The sequence below is a fragment of the Meriones unguiculatus genome, chromosome 2 (assembly GCF_030254825.1).
Source record: "Meriones unguiculatus strain TT.TT164.6M chromosome 2, Bangor_MerUng_6.1, whole genome shotgun sequence".
Classification (NCBI taxonomy): Eukaryota; Metazoa; Chordata; class Mammalia; order Rodentia; family Muridae; genus Meriones; species Meriones unguiculatus.
Window position 1 is genome coordinate 171,589,814 of NC_083350.1, and position 17,679 is coordinate 171,607,492.

The following is a 17,679-nucleotide window of genomic DNA, read 5'->3' on the forward strand; positions in this document are numbered from 1 at the left end:
AGAGAAAAAAAAAAGACAGAATATATTCTTATGCAGTATTAGCACTGCAGTGTTGCTCTGTTTGTATTTTGATAAATTAATGTAAAAACATGCAGCACATGAAATGCTGCTGAGCCTGGAGCTACACAGCACGTTTAGCATTTCACACACTGCCCCTGGTTTTGAAGAGGGAAAGCTAGAGAAAGAGAGGAGAAAAGACTGGCACAAGGAAAAGAAGAGAGGGTGCAGGTCACGAGAGGTGATGGCTGCGGGCTGCCAGAGACTGGAGACGTGAAACACAGGCTGGGAGTCTGGGAGAAGGAACTGCAGGCTTACTCAGCAATATCCAGAAGACTGCCGGTTCAAGACTTCATGGTGGAGCCTAGATTATGGCTGCCATGGAGATGCGGTTTTCCCCATTTTTGTCTTTTCTTTTTTTTTTTTTCTCTTTGCCTTTCCTAACGCACACACAGTGGATGGCTTGGTGTGTGCTTTTTATTGTCTGCTATAGATCACACCCTGTTATGAAGAATTCCACTGGGCTTCCACCTAGTTTTCAATGATTTTGTTTTTAATTAATGTTTTATTATAAATCATACCCGTAGTCTGCATACGCTGAAAATGGTCTGTGTGTGTTTTAGAGAGAGATACAGAGACAGACAGAGAGATGTTTCCATTACTGGATTAGCAAAGATAAGTTTGAATCCACTGGGTTTCAATGAAGAATTTTATGACAGTTACCTCATTCTCCTTTTTATAAGTCATGAATACATGTGGGGAGAAATCACAGCATCTAAAGTGAACATTCCTGATGGCAATTAAGGATTTGGATGCTTGCTGACACGAAGGGCAGGTAGGGATGGAGGTCCACTAAGAAACCTGCCTGCATCAGAGTCAAAGACTTGTGCAGCACCGAGCCCGAGACTCCTCTCTACCTTCACCATGAGAGCATCTATGCAAAGACTGTGTTGAAAGCAGCCGAGAATTTATTACCCGTTGCTTTTTCATTATGAACGGCGACTGCTAAAGCTAAGTACTTAACATTTCTGAGCACAGTTATTATATTCTATATAAGGGATTCTTTCTAATGAGATTGTATTGCTAGTTCACAATCACCATGAAACAAATAGATCCTTGTTTCATCCTGGCAAACAAAAATCAAATATCCTTTGGCTCTTGAGATACACCCAATTGTAGAGGAAATAAACTTGAATTAAAAAGTGAACTGCATGTTTGAATTTGAAAAAGCACATGTCATTCCAAGTTGAGCTATGAAATGCTATCTTCCCTTCCTGAATGCCAACTATCTAATTCTGCCATATGTCTATTGATTCTTGCAACATTTTTTAACATCCTTGGTACAGAGGCTTGAACTCATGGCTTTGAGCATGCGCTTAAGCATTGGGCTATGTAATTTATCCTCTAGGAATGTGATGAAGAGTCCCATTTTTATGCACTCGTCTCTTTAATCTTCCCATTATTCTCACTGACCATTTAAGCTCGAATGCCTCCAGTGAGCATTTTTAGTAAGTACCTGCAGACTGGGATGACTACATGCAATCCCAGGACAAAAACTGACTTCAGAGTTTTCCAAACCCGATCTCAAATGTATGGCCCCATGTCCTGAAGTCATCGACATGCTCCTCCCATTTGCTAGCCACACTAGCCCACAGTAGAGAATCTCCCCCCACCATGGTGTGTTAACTTTTGCTCTGGCTATCTAGTAGTTGGGTACAGTAGTGGGCCAGAGGCTCACGTGAGTCACCCACCCAAAGCAACACACAGCTGCCGGGGCTGAGGAAGTGACAGCCGCTCTCACCTCTCACCTAAGATGGCGGAAAATGCCAAATTCCAAACTAAAGCTAAGGGTGATGGCGGAAGGCAGGCGTCTGTTTCCCTACTTCAACAACGCAACCTGGTTACCACCATTGGCAGAAAGTAAAAACAGTCTTGGGGCAGAGAGGGGAATGAGAAAAAGGTAGGTGAGGCCAGAGCACCAAGTACAGAAGCGAGAACCAGAAACTCACCCTAAAAGTTAAGAGATAGCTTCATTGGTAAAGTCCAGCTACACAAACCTGAAGACCTGAGTTTGAACCCCCACCACCCAGCTGGTGTGATGGCACCTAGCTAAAAGCCCAGTAGGTGGAAGGCAGAGTCAAGCAGGTCCCCAGAGCTCATTGGCCTATCTTAATCAATGAGCTTCAGGATCAATGACTCTCTCTCCCAATATGTGTGTGTGTGCGTTTGAGAGAGAGAGGGGTAGATTTAGCTGCATTGTGTAGAGAAATCAAGCCAGAAGTAAGCTAGAAACTTTCTGTCCACCAACTAGCAGTCATAGTCCTGGACAATGCTGTGCAATACTGGGTGAGGAAAAGCGTCAGTGTTCTTATTCAGCTGCGAACAGTTTGTGAACAAGATGACACTGCCAGAAAAGATTTGCCCACATGTGCAACAGTGGAACTACTATTATGGAGGTAACCAACTGTTCCCTGATTGGACTTGAGCTCTAGTTCATGGGAGGAAATACATGGCCTTCCACCCACGGAAGTAGAAGTTCTAAGCCCTGGGCTGTGAGGTTTGGGAAATGAGGAAGGGTGACATGTGACACTAAATAGTATTCTTTTGTTACATTAACAGAGTCCAACTGCCCTCTAAATATTAGACAAATGCTACTCTCTGCTTAAATCAAAGAAGTCTCTCCCATGAGTGGTGGTAAGTGCAGAAGATAATGGCAATCTAAGGTGCTGAGAATGGACACTCAGCCCTCAATAAGCTATCTGTATAACGCTCTCTGGCTCAGAGATCTGTGGATCATTCAACAGAAAAGAAGAGAGAAAGACTACAAGAGCCAGAAGACAGTGAGAGAGGCTATGAAATTCCATCTTCTAGACAAGACAGTCATTGCAAATATGAACTGACAGCAGCTGCTTCTACCAGGTCTGCATAACAAGGAGCCCACCGACAGTTACTATAGATGGAGGAATGATGGGGGAGGGGTCCCTCACTGCTCAACTACCTGCTGCTATTAAAGTCAAGGAGAGAGGAAGCCACTACCTTCATTTCTGTATCCACTGATGACCTGATCAGGTTCCAGAGAATAGCTCCAATCCAATTGCCGCACAAAAAGCCTTGGCTAAACTAAATGAGACGCAACGAAACAACCCAAAAGTCATGAATCATGGAACAAACTGATAAAGAAAGAATGTATGATGAGAGGATAATAAGAATGCATGGTGTGTGTGTGTGTGTGTGTGTGTGTGTGTGTGTGTGAAACTGTCAAAGAACAAACTTAAGTTTTTAAAAAATATTAAAAATAAGGGCAAGCAAAGGAAACACTTGACATCAACCTGAGTCTTCCATATGCACATGCATATGTACCTGCACACACATGTACATGCACCTCCATGAACATATCTCACACACATACAAACACACACACAAACCTGCAGAGATAAATGAATTAGTGTGAACTCAAGCTCCAAGCACCTTCATGCACAACCGAGTGTCTTATTGGACCGTACTCCTACAAACTTTGAAATACATACAAATTCAAATATAAAATTTTAAGAGTTTCAAAATAGCTGTAGAACACAAAACTCCAAGCACAGGACCCGTCTGAGGCTTGGACCCATTCAGTTGCCCTGGTCACTAGCACATATAATAAGCCTGCTTATTCTTTATCAAGAGAAGAACTGGGGATGAATGAACCCCAAATGTCTAGCCTGTGGAAGCTTGTTATCTAGGTGGGTAGCTCTTCCTGTACATGTAGGTAGAAAGTAAAAAGACAAGCAGCTAGAACACAATGAGACTATGATCCACTAAATACCTGCTTTGTAGCAGATCACTGTGCTGTGCATCCTACATAGATCAATGTACTATTCCAATGACCTCAGGAGGTAGCATTCTTACTATCCTCATATTCTAAATGATAAAACTGAGGCTAAAAACGTTAGGAAACTTTCTCAAGGCTGTCGTGGTGGTTTGAATGCAAATAGCCCCTATAGGCTCATTTATTTGAGTACTTGGCTCCCAGTTGGTGGAACTGTTTGGGAATGATTCATAGGTGTGGCCTTGTGGGCAGAGGCTTGTCACTTGGGGGCGGGCTTCCAGGTTTCAAAAGCCCATGCCACTCCCAGTTAGCGCCCTCTGTCTCATGCTTGTGGGTCAAGATGTGGGTAATACCTGCCTGCTGCCATGCTCTCTGCCATGATAGCCACGGACTCCAACCCTCTGGGACCATGAGCCCCAAGCTAAGCACTTTGTTTACATAACTTATAAACTTGCATTGGTCATGGTGCTTTATCACAGCAATAGAAAAGTAACCAGCTCCCTAACTAAAGCAAGTCAGATCTAGGACTCAAATGCCAAAGAGAAGCTCCTAAGCTCTGTATCTCACTGTTACTGAGATTTGTGTGATGTGCTTGACAATGAGTTCAGAGGTCACAACTCTACCTCAAAGGAGTTAAGGAAAGCTGTACAACAGGGATGAATTTGGGAAAGGTTTTGGGGAAAAAACAAAACAAACAAACAAAAAAAAAAAAACTGACAGCAAGCTGGAATTTGCCTATCAAAAAAAAAAAAAAAAAAAAAAAAGGAGGAGGTGGATTCTTAGAAGACCCTAGGAATTGCAAGAAATAAGTGGTGCAGACCCAGGGCAATGAGGCTAAGGGGGCAGGAAAAAAACTGCAAAAAACATGTCCTGGTAAAGCCTTGAGTTGTGTTCTTTAGACAGTGGGCATCCAACAGTGGCGTTTGGATGGATGGTGACATGATCCAATTACTAATCCCTCTAGAAAGCAGGCCAAATTTATATGGAAAACAACGCTGAAATAACAACCATCTTTTTGAAAACCATCCTCAATGTATGCCAAGGATTTTGAAAAGACTCTTCCACAGCAAAGTAATTCATCCAAAACAGCTGCCAACTGTGAGCAGATGAAGCTGAAGAAGGAATGAAGACCTATTAGCCAATGGAAGGCGGCTGTAAAGAAGAGACCTCAGGTCCAAAATGTAGGTCCATTTTCACAGCAGGAGAAGAAAGGGACCATCAGCTAAGCCCTCCCCTGGAAACCACTGTTGCTGCTTGAGCCAGTGTTTGAGAAGAACCAGTATAATATACAAAAGTGGAGTCTCAAACAGTTATTTTATTTGCAACCGATCAGCGACCCCAAACTGGATTGGAGTCAAGTGATGTCAGGTTTAATGTTGGCTCTGCCCCTAATGAGCTCAGATCTTGGGCTCTAGTCATTACTTACCTTGAAGGATTTTCCCAGAAGGAAAGAAGAGAAGACAAAGTGAGTAAGGACTTTTGAATTTTATAGGACTGGGTTCAAATTCCAATTTTGTCACTTGGTAACTATTTTACTGGGGACTGATTATTTTTTTCCAACAGGGATCTGTGTCTTGATCTAAAAGAAAAAAAAGTTAACTATAAATGTGTAGCAAAATAATAAATTGATATAACAAAAGAATATACCCCTAAAAAGAGTGCTTAAAAATGGCTAAACAATGTCGGATTTTCTTTTCTAGTTTTTGCTCTCATATGTAGAGTGAGGGAGTAATGAGTTTAAAATGGCCCTTCTTAGATTCCCTCATTCCTTAAACTGCAAACTTTCCTCAGTTTCCCTCTTTGGGAATACTTTTTATAAATAGTTTATAATTATAGCCTCAAGTCTATAATAGTGACCATTGCCTCCACCCTCAGCGACTTCAGTGGCATGGAGCTAATCTAGCACACAAGACCTCTGTATAATTCCCAGCACCACGTTAAAACAAAGAAACAAACAAACACTCACCGATTACTCTAGCAAGGCAGTGCTTGGTGGCGTTTGTTTATAAGTAAGCACAAGGAGAGCGAGTTGCCCTGCAGGAGTCTCTATATTCCAAATGCTGATGGAGGCTCCATGTTGGAAAACCTGCTTCCTATCACCCATTTGAGATTCATGCCTTTGAAATTTCAAATATTTACTGGAAAAGAAAATATCTTAGTTTGTTCTTGGCAAATGCTTAAAAGAGATTATTTGACTGAAAAAAAACAGGACAGAAGTAATGATTTAAAAATAAATAAATAAATGGCAGAAATGAGAAAATGCCAGAGACATGAAGGCACCAGTCTAGAGCTGCGCATTTGCAAGATTTGTTCTAGAGGGTGACTCCCTTGTCCTGAATCCTCACCTAAAAAAACACCCTCTGTGAGCCAGCTTCCAGAAATTGGGTTTTTCTGTGATTTTCCTGGATTTCCCATGATCCTGTTGCTAAACAAACTTCAAAGCCTGAGCAATTTTAGTTTCCAACCTTATCTTGGCTTAATTGACTGCATTAAATCCCAAATGAGCACCCCCTCTCTAATCATCTTCTTATACTTACATTTATTATATGAGAAGGGTTGTGGGGAAAGCTGGGAACTGCTGGGATTTTTCTTGTCTAAAAAAAAAAAATCAAAGGAGATACTAAAAAAAATGTGTTTCCTACATCAGAAGTGGGGTACTAATAAATTAAACCACATCCATTCTTTCACAATGTTTGTTATCTGAAGGACATAGCCTGACAGTTCCCTGAGAAAGAAACAGACTCTCACACTGTTCCATCCTGAATGTGAGATCTGGAATTGTGTTTGTCTCTCAATCACTTCCTGATGGCTCATGATGCTGAATTGGCATTTATTTGGCCTTGGGAAGGGATCAGAGGGAGGCCTGGCTGCTTGCCAAAAGAGACCCAGAAACAGAAGAAGGGGGAGGATATTTCCCTTAGCATCAAATTTTTAGGACAGTGATCTTGTCTCTGAGGCATTTAGGCTCCTCCTCCTAATTCTTGCAGAAGCAGAGTGTAGTCTGTAAGTGGTAGCTGTGCCCCTAATATTACACACATGGTCACTTAACTTCAGCAAATTCAGCCACACACCAGAGAAAGAGGAACATTCTCTTGTGAAGGCCATGCCAACTGTCATCCCACTCCACGCACATCCACCACAGGGAGGACAGATGAGGGGCGGGGCTGCTGCTCCCCCAGCTGGTCCCGACGCTGCTTTCCCATTGTGCAAGCATCTCCTCGGATGAATACATCTATAGTAGTTAAAATTTATGTGCCTCCTAAATACAAGTCTACTTTAAATTTGGAGGTGGGTAGAGACATAAACCTCTACCGTGAGTTATTCTTCATAACTCAAATTCTGGGTGGCCATGGTGCACCAAGGAGAAGAAAGGCGCATTCAGTGGAGAAGAAAGCAACATTCAGTCTTAAAAAGCTCTAGCTGGAGAGAAACTGAGAGAGCATGAATCTAGCCTTTATCTCCTGGCTTCCAGGAGAGACTTTGGGGGCAAGAAAGGTCTTGCCCAAGATCCTACCTGCAGAATGTGTTCTCTGCTGTTTATGCAGTGATTGAAAGAAGGAAACGCTTTGTGTTTGGTTTATAGGATGTCATCGTTCGGTTCTGCCTGTGGTGTTTCCAGTATATTATAAACAATTATCAAATTTAGAGCGATCATTATCAATTGAGAACAACAAATACAAAATCAATCAAGATGTTATTGGACACTCCTGTGTGATGCATTCTTACTTTGCTAATGATGGCTCTCTCAAAATGAAGGGCTATACTCCAGAGAGTAATTCAGATTCAATCAGTTAATCAATAATTATGTACTGAGCATATCATGTCTTTTAGTACATACAAAATACAGCGCTGGCTGATGCAGGGAAAGAGAAGTATTAAGTGAAGTTTCTATTCCAAAGCAACAGACATCAGGCAACATGCATATGTGTGTCCAGATGTCTCCCTGTCTCTCTGTCTGTCTCAGTGTCTCTGTCCTCCCTCTCTGTATGTGTGTGTGTGTTAAACAATAAAAACCCTGCCTATGATAAGGTGCCATAGGAGGATCCAGAGGCAAAGAGATCCTGACATATTCGAATATTCTCTGGAAGAAGAACTTGAGGTCTAGGAAAGGATAAGACAAAACAGGACGGGATGAGGGTGGGATAGGGTGTGACAAGAGGAAAGAAGATGTTTCAGATAAAAGTGGGGATGTGAGAACCTGTGTGGTGGCTTTAGCTATATGGCTAAAGCGGTGGGTTTCGAAAGAAGTGACAAAATGAGAATTAAAATATTTTACAATAGAGTGGGGGGTGCCCCAACAATTATTTATTTGGGATTTATCTAAACCAAAGAATTAATTACTACAATGGTGATTTAAGAACATGTACTTCTTAGGGTTTCAGGGTGTGGGGTAAGTCACAAGAAAAAAAGAAACGAGGAGACAGAACTGTTAGGAAGCTATTGACATGGCACAGTATGAAAGGGCCGAGGTCGGAAAGTGGGTGGTGATTACATGAACAGAAGATGGATACATGTCTGTGCTGCATCTGATTTTGCTTTTTACTTAAAAAAGCAAAGTTATCATCTTTTAAGGATATGAAATTAAATATTTAGAGATTAGGTGCCTCTATTCCTTGGGTCCAGTTCCAAATAATGGGTCCAGATAGAGGGAGTAGGTCAGGTAGAAAAAAACAAAATTGACCACAATGTGGTAAGAGTTGGATCTGAGTGTTAGATGCATAGGGGGTCATCGTATTTTTCTTTTTACCTTCATATATATTTGAAATCTTCAATGAAATAGGTTTTCAATTAGTCAATAAACTCTTCCCTGGCATTCCACAGCACACCAATGTTGAACATAAATGGCCATGGCGGCTTGTGATTGGAATGTGTCTCTGGTTCTTCTCATTTCATCAAGCTGTCACTGGCAAACTTCCATGAAGGGATTCTCCAATGTTGAGAGTCCAGCTCTCTCACCTGTGTTCATCCCTCAAGTCATTATAACTCAGAAATGAGGACCTTGCATCGTCTACACTGCCATCCACAGCGTCTGTACTGCCATCCACAGCGTCTACACTGCCATCCACAACAAACAGTCTACACTGCCATCTCCAATTCCAGCACAATAGACAGTATCATAATTGTTCAGAATTATCGATGGCAAATATAATTCACCTCTTAATCCCTGATCATAGGCAAAAGGTACACAGCAAGCATGGTGCCTCTCTACTCTCTACACTCAGAAACAGGAACTTCTTAAAATGCTGCTGGGGTAGACCCATGCTTCTAAAAGAAATAGATCGATATTCTCCTTCCAAATCCATCCATCTACATTCATTAGAAGAGGAGGTGATTTACAGACCATTGAAATTCTGATAAAACCCGAGTGATTTTACAAATAAATTCTTACCTCCTTTGGCTCCACATTTTTCACAAGGTATTCCCATTACAGCACTAATGTACACATGGCAGGAATTTGAGCATATATCCACCAGGAGCAGCTTGACGGACTGGTCACTGTCACTTTTTAAAAAAATGAAATAAAACTTAATAGTAAATATCAGTACGATTTCAAGTGCCAGTGATATGTGTTTACAGGGACATTAGTGTCAATAGGGGTGTGTGTGTGTGTTTGGTCTTGATATAAAGTAGGTAAGATCATTTTAAACCATCATTCTTGAACTTCACATTTTATGTCCAAATTGCCCTTGTTTGGGGGTGAACTAAGGAAGTCTGGAGTTGGAGCAAACATTGGGGACTGAACACATCAAGAGTCTGAAAGATGAATGAAATCAAGACTCAGAAACAGAGAGTCTGTGATGCAAAATGACAAATCAGGATCCAGCAAAGGAGAAGGGCAAGTCAGATGTGGTAGGCACCAAGCAACTCCAGTCGTGGAGGAGGGGCCAATGGCTTAAAGCCACACGTGCATGATTATACTTGAGTCGTGCCTTTTTAGGGGGATACTACCATTGTGATGCAAATTATGGAGAAAGGAAAGCTCACCAACCCAGGATGCCAAATCATCACCGTGGTGCCATTACTAGGACTAAGGAAGTGCAAATCAACGGTAGTCAAAGTGAATTCTGAGACCCAGGCCAGCTTGTGTTCACACTCCACCCCGCTGCTTCCTTAGCTGCAGACGTGACCCACCTCTATGAACAGGGGTCTGAAAGCTGGCTAGTCACAAGTGTCTGGGTGGGAGGCCTCTCGGCTACCTCTGAAACAGGCCATCTACAATGAAGACAGAGTGGAAATGGACTCAAGATACGCCATGATGGTGGAACTGACAGTCTCTGTCATGTGCTACAAGTTAGAAATTAGGGAGCTGTCAAAAGAGCAGGGGCTCAGAGATGGCTCTGTAACCTGGAGTCTGAGTTGCTGGGTGGTCTTCCCTTTGGGCAGGCTGGGTCCCGAGGTCACATGGTTACACTGAGTTCCTCACCCAAGGAAGTCTGAGTGAGTCTATTAGAAACAACTCAGGAAGACATAATAGGATTGAAGGTCTCCACTGTGAGAGTCAAAGGACTGGAGCAGGAAATTTGCTTCACAATAATCAAATCTGGATAGGCACGCTGTATGCCAATAATGATGTCCAAATCCTGAGATAAAGTCTCTGAGTATCCCGACCACAGTCCAGTTCCCAGTGGAGGGTGAGTGGATGTAAATCCAATTTCTAATGTACAAAGTGCTACCTAAACAGACACTGCCCCTTTGAGTCTCACAGCCAACATGTAAGAAAGATGACCCTATTAAAGAGAATATAAAATTAGGGTTTTGCCTAATTTGGAGATTATCACATACCCAGAAAGGAAGGCGTTGGCTTTTAACTTGTCTTCTAGGGTCACATATTTTAGAAAATGAGGGTGAGTTTATTCTAATATTCAAGACCAAGGGAGCAGGACTAAGGTTTAAGAAATAAAAAAGAATGAAATCAGATAAACTGAGGCAAATGGCTAAGTAAGTAGAGGATTATTTAAGCACCAAACCATGGTTTATTAGCTGATGATAAACCTAAGGATGACAAGTCTAAAAAGGGTCAATTTAAGAAAAAAAAAAAAAAAAAAAACTTGTGGGATGAATAATTTAAAAAAAATAACAAGTCTTTTGAACTCAGAAATGTACAAGTATTTTTAATATATTTGGAATTGCATTTTCCCTGTGTTCTATTTTAGTGATTTTATGAAAATAAAATGAAATAAAACAGCTTCTATTGGTTTATTGCTGATTAGAAGCCCTACTTCTTGGTTCTCAAAAAGTTGTAGGCTCACTTAAAATGAGACCTAAAACAGAGGGGAAAAAAAACCTTCTATTATGACTTTAACCTAAAAAGAAACAAGACTATAATAATAAAATAAGTTTTAGACTCTATTTATCAAAGTATACATTGAAATTGCAGCTACTTATTGAATCTCACGAGGAGACAAACATGTATCAAGCATGGTTGGTCTGTTTGAGTTTAATATAATCTTTTCCATTGAAACTCAAAGGGATCTCAAAATAACAGTAGTCTTCACTTTAGTCAGGCCAAGGTGATCCAGAAAAGTTTTTCTTTTTTTTTTTCTTCATAAATAAACCCAAAGGCTTCAGGAAATGTTTCAAGGACAAAAAGAGAGAGTATGTGTGTTCAGTAGTTCTCTTTTGACTTTAGTAGTTAACCTGACAGATTCTTTTTTTTTTTATTAATTACATTTTATTCACTTTGTATCCCCCATAAGCCCCTCCCACCTCCCTTCCCCTTCTTCACGCATGCCCCTCCCCAAGTCCGCTGATAGGGGAGGTCCTCCTCTCCTTCCTTCTGATCTTAAGTCTATCAGATCACATCCGGAGTGGCTGCATTGTCATCTTCTGTGGCCTGGTAAGGGCTCTCCCTTCAGGGGGAGGTGATCAAAGAGCAAGCCAATCAGTTTATGAACCTGACAGATTCTTACCTGTCTATGATCGCACCTGCTACCCAGTTCAACCCCATGGAGTCCCACAGTTATCGGTCAGTTCCCCTCCTGCGTTTTTTTAATTGTCAGATATTTGGCATATCAGAAAACCATCAGAACTCAGCAAGCATAAACACTGAATGCGTGGGGCTAATTTTATAGGCAGTTCCTTTTTTAAGGTTTTTGTTGTTGTTGTTGTTTGTTTGTTTTGTTTTGTTTTGTTTTGTTTTTTGATACAGTAACTTAGGAAATCTAGATTCTGGATACGGAAATGATGATTGTCTCCTGTAATGATTCTTTCTTGTATCCACACAGTAAGGACGGAAATGATAGAACCTGTATCCAGAAATCTGAGTCAAAATGATGAGTCAAACCTGCCCCCCCCCACACACACACACCAGTTATGCGTTCTCTCAGAAACTATAACTTAACACCTGGCACTACACTGAAAGCCATTAGAAGCAAGCATGCTCAAGCTAAGAAGAGATCGCCCAAATAATGTCCCAAACCACACTAGGAACTTTCCAGTCTTGGTGAAGGCTTGACATCTTCCTTATAAGGACATCAGCTCTGTTCTGTGGACCTGCTGTCTTCGCCATTCTTTTCAGTGCTGTCCCTCAGAAACACAAACCTTGGCTTCCTTCTTAGCCAGCCAGTGAAGATGGCAGCTCACAGGAATTAGGACATTCGAAGAAGAGATCTCGCTAGTCCTACCTGGTATTATCCATAAATACACACAGTTTTACATGTTTAACTCTAGACAGAAGTTTGGAGGAAGGAGCATATATGTTCGGATAAGGCCAGCCTCCCTCCCAGTGTTGCTGGTATTCCTGAGAACTGTGGATGTCAATAGAATTAGAGCACAGAGCCTGGAGGTCTAAAAGCAATTACTTGAATAAGGGTCTTCCTTTTGGCTGCCACATCAGCAATAGTCTCTCTTGTGACTTTTCACTCAAGAAAAGATTCTAGTTGAGTGAGTCATTTTCTTTCTAGGCCAAGAAGTAGAATTGCCGAAATCCTTAGGGTAAAACTTTGGAGCAGTGTTTCAAAACTGAAAGCTTGTAATTCTAGCCAATCACATCTCTGCAAGACTTACACAGACAAAGCTTTCCAGTTGACAAATATAGCAAAGGCTCAAAATAGACAGAGCTGTGGTGGCGATGAAATCTCTCACATTCGTAGGCAGCATTTCTAGTCGGTTCCAAAAATGCCAAATGCATAAAAGCAAGAGTCCACTCCATTTTAGTATACTGGGAAAGAAGCCTGTTGGGTCATAGGCACATCTACACATGTACACACACATACACACATGCGCACACACGTTTGGATCCCTAAATACTAAATAGTATCATCATCAGAAGAAAATACTATTGATAGTAGTTCAGTATGATGCTAGCTCCCAGCAGGACAGATAGTGGAATTTTGGAGTCACTTAAGAAATACAACATGAAATTAAAGCACATAAGAGAATGCCTTCTGCAGGGCTAGATCATGCCCACTCAAGAACCATTTGGCCCATCTACTACCAGTGAGGCTGGTTCATGTAAGCTAGCACATGGAATGTTTATCATCTGATTGCCACTTCCTGTATCTGTCTCAGCTCTCTCTCTTCTTCATCAAATATTTTTTTCTTCCTCTAACCCAGAATGCACCTAAATCCTCCAAATTTCAGCCAGCATCCTCTGACACCAACTCAAAACTTAGTCCTTGGGAATGATATTCAGTTGATAACCATCTAATCCAGGCAGATGTGACTGTTCTTGATCCCAATCTAAACAAACCCAATCACATACTCTTCCCACATATGCATAGGCATCTATCCCCACCCACAGATATATGTGTGCATGCTTGCATTTGAAATGGAAGTCACAAAGAAACCCTGAGCTCCGGCTATTGAACAAAAGGCCCCAAAGAATTTATCATCATATAGATTCTCGGGCCTGTTCTGGTTCTTTGCCTTCTCACTCCAGGTCTCCTTTTAACATTGGGGGTCTGCACTGAAAGTAGGCCACTGGGCTTCACCAGAAAAGCCATCTCCTGGCTTATGTGGTTTGAGGCACATTGACAAAGTGGAGGATGTTTTTTCTTTTTTTTTTTTTTTTTAATAGCATCTCTTATTGTGGGGGTTCTGGAAGCAGACAGTCTTCTAAGTTCCACAGCCTTAAATTTCTTCTTACCTTTCTCCTTTTCCTATTTTGCAGTGGTAGGAATTCAGCCTGGGTCCTTGTGCAGTCTGGCCAATTAATCCACTGTATACTACCAGGCTGCACCTCATCCCAGGGTCCTGAACTTCAGACTTTCTGACTACTTGTACTGCCTGCTTTATAAACTGACCTGCTCTCTCCTGCATTCGTCACTTCCCGGTTCTTTCTAGTGAAGCTTAGCCACTGATATTACACACTATTACAGTCCTAGTTTTCATTATCTTCTCATAGCTCTACATCCGTAGGTAAGCAGGCTGCACAGCTACCTACTAGAAAAGAGCAGCTACTGAAACGTTTTGCCACAACACAACAGAGTTGGTCATTTTCCAGCATCCAAGACTGGTTTCTCACACTACCCTCTGATGGCCGCGGCAATGCACGACCCGGCACATTTATATCAGTACAAGTTGCCACACGAGCCCCATATTAATGATTTAGTTCACCGAAGCTCATTACTCAATCACAAATGTCTCATCAGCCCAAGCTGCCTATCACACAGGATGAAGAAAGCCTCTTCCATTTGAGTTCATCCAACCTGAGAAACTTACAAAATCCCAGCACTGGAGCCATAAAGCCCAGGGTCAACTCCTAGCTTGGCAGCAACTAAGGGTCATAGCCTTCACAGGCATGGGCACCCTCTATGCCACCCTTTCATGGCCTCTGCATTTGGGAATACATTGCTTTGAGCTCTACTTAGGGTGAGGTGACCAATTATCTAGATTCACTTGAGGCAAAGAAGTTTCCTAGGAGAGATGACTTCCTGTACTGAACTCGGAGCACACTAGATAAACTAGGACAAGTCCTTCACCCTAGTCCTCAGAGATAAGCAGATTACACACCTTTCCCACCTGTCTGGAAACCACAAGTTCCAGAACATTCATCTCTCTCCACTGTGGACCAACATGGCATGTTTTCCAGAAGAAGACTCAAGCTTGTGGGTAAGTAGACTGGCCTACATATTTGTGTGATTCTGTGTGACTAAGAAAGCTTTGCTGGGCTCTTTTATGATTTTAAATATGTGCCGAGCCCTTCATCCAAACATAAAGCATGTAAACGAAGTCATAACAGATCCAAAAGAGGAAATATTAACTAGAGCATCCATAGGCAAAACCCGCTCCCCTAAAAGGAAGCAAGACCACGCTCCCTGACTGTATGAGTCCATTGTGAGAATGAAGAAAGATCTGCTCAGGGCCCTGGAGTTATGATGGAGGAGGTCAATTTTCAAAATAAACGTTCATTATATTTTTCGCTTTGAAGAAAAATGCTGCTTGGCCTGAAACAAATTAAGAGTGCTCAAGCTTTTTATTTGGGGCGGTTTTTTTTAGTTGAATATTATTAAAAATAATTACAGGCTGTGGATTTAATCTAAAACACAATCAGCACCCCCAAAGTCCCCTACAGTGAGTTAAAGCGTCCTCCTTCTCAAAATTCAAAATTAAGTGGAAATTCAGATTAGTTTTGATTTATAACCACATTATGAACTATTTAATATTTTCAAGAAGTCATTCCCTGTGCCCATATTAAATTAATTTGCAACAGAATATTATATAATTTATATATGCATACATATAATAAATTATGGCCCAACTATATAATTCTACATGTATAATTAATTACATTAACCATCTACATTTTAAGACTACAATTAGATAACCCTAAAAGACAACCCCGTTAGCATTTTTTAATAAATACTTGTGTTTGGAGCTGTTTAACAGAGCACCTGATAGCTGATAGAACAGTGTTAACATCTGTTCCATTATTTCCACAGGACGTTGGTTGAGCGCAATACTATACACATAAAATATGCATTTGTTCTTGACTGTCAAGTACCTCTATTATTTTATTAAAAAGTCAAAAAAAGAATATAATCAGACTTCATAATTTATGTGTGACATTTTCATTACAGAAAACTTTATGCAAAATTGAATTCTAAAATTTAATTTCCTGTGATGTTTAAATTACTTACTATCTGGCTCCTCTCCAAAACATCGTGATCATTGAAGGCCCCCATATGAATTCTATTAAGGATACATTTTGCTCCTGCCAGAATATACATGGTATTTTTCTAAGGAACTCTAAGAATATGCTTCTTAAATATATTTCGTGCCAATTAATAGTTTTTCTCACACAGGAAAGAAAAGCAGGAACTTTTCTTTCTTCTCTCTTTTTAAAGCCACAGACAGTTTTTCCCTGCTCTCTCTTTCCCACCCTGCCCGTGACCGCCGATTCTGATACTTTAACCCAGAAGAAGCCAGGCTGGTCCAGCCTTGTCAGTTCCATCTCACCACATCACAGGATGATAACCAGGTTCCCTCTGCCTTTCTTTTCTTGCAGGAAGTGCAGATAACGAGGCTTTGTCCAGAGCAGAGCCATGGTGCAGAACTCTGCCCCTCTCTCACTCTCTCTGCAGTCTATTTGATAGGATGGTAGGCAAGTCCTCCCACCAATCCCTGTGGATACTACTTAGGGGGGAGCAGCCTCAGTTAGCAGGATCATTCCCAAGGTGCTTTGGGAGACCTGAAAATGTCATCACATCTCACAGCTACCAGGGGAACTAGGGCTGCTAATGATGAGCGATAATTTAAATAATGAGCCTTTGAGGGAAGAAGGTTACCACAAGCAGAGTTACCTTAATGTATCCTCTAGGGAAGAGCTCATTTTCAAAACGGCATTTTAAATGGCAAAAACATGGAACCCATTGACAGTTGGGGGGAGGGGTGGGATGGGAAGAGTGAGCACTTGTCAATCAGACATGGCCGGACAATGTCAGCCAACAGTCCTTGGATTCATCCAGGCCAGAATTCCACAGTAAGAAGCTTTTATAAGCATGCAGCACAGAGTGAATTTGCCAGACAAGGGACTTAAGACAGGATTCCTGCCATAGCGTGCCATGGTCCAGTAGAGGTACGTTTTCACATTCACAGAAAGCTTTGTACTTTATAAAAAGGTTTGCTATGCTTCACTTCATGGTTACCCTATGGGTCTAGTGGTCTTCTGTAAGTTCCCCTAGTGAAGGACAAACAGTCCCACTGGACTGATTTTGCAGAGCTCATCCCATTTAAGTCGCGAGACTTTCAAGAAGATAGGAAGTCTTCTTTCTTCAAACCCTTAGCTAGACCTCAGGGGAGGAAGGCAGCATTCCATAATTGATGTTATAGCAGTAATCAAACGTTCGTTCTTACAACTCTTCTCACCCTCCTGACTAGAGAACTTGAGGAGGTCGTTCTGCCACCCTTACTCCTATATATGCCCACCCTACTGGCCATAATTCCCTCACAATGAGTTCTTTCTTCCTCGTGAAGTCCTGTGTTTATGAAAGGACTGTTCCTGCAGAACCCTGCTTAAGCTGCAATTAATTAGCATGGCTCAGCCCCACCCTCTTGCAGCCATTGGCAGGAGTTGCTCCTATTCATCCCTGTTTACAAAGTATCTCCAGGTAGTTTCTGCTCTCTCCTTGCTCCCCTTCCCACTTACAGTCCTGAGCCTTAGAATTCAGACTATGTTTTACTGTCTTGTTTCTATTTCACTTCAAAAAGTGTAAAGTTGTTGGGAGTGTACATTGGAAGTGGCAAAGACAAATGCTACAGAGTGAGCTTTAGCCTTCAGCAGCATGGAACAAATGGTCTCCTCAACAAATAACTTGTAATGACTACTTAATAGTAGCCCAAAGTCCCCAAAATCCAAAAGCATATATGTATATGTGTATGTGTATGTATATGTATTTGTATATGTATATGTATATGTATTTGTATATGTA

The 17,679-nt window shown here is 41.5% G+C and overlaps 1 long non-coding RNA gene across 2 annotated transcripts in view; it reads right to left on the reverse strand.

The window, feature by feature from the left end:
- LOC132652227 (uncharacterized) overlaps positions 1–16,366 on the reverse strand; it is a 50,608-nt gene extending 34,242 nt beyond the window's left edge. The window contains exons 1-5 of one of the 2 annotated variants that reach the window (XR_009589705.1): positions 16,208–16,366; positions 9,198–9,310; positions 6,346–6,402; positions 5,775–5,946; positions 5,235–5,387 (exon numbers count right to left, since the gene is read on the reverse strand). This is a non-coding gene — a long non-coding RNA (uncharacterized LOC132652227). The remainder of the gene's footprint in view (positions 1–5,234; positions 5,388–5,774; positions 5,947–6,345; positions 6,403–9,197; positions 9,311–16,207) is intronic. The other variant, XR_009589706.1, reaches the window with a different exon arrangement.
- Between the last annotated feature and the right edge of the window lie 1,313 nt (positions 16,367–17,679).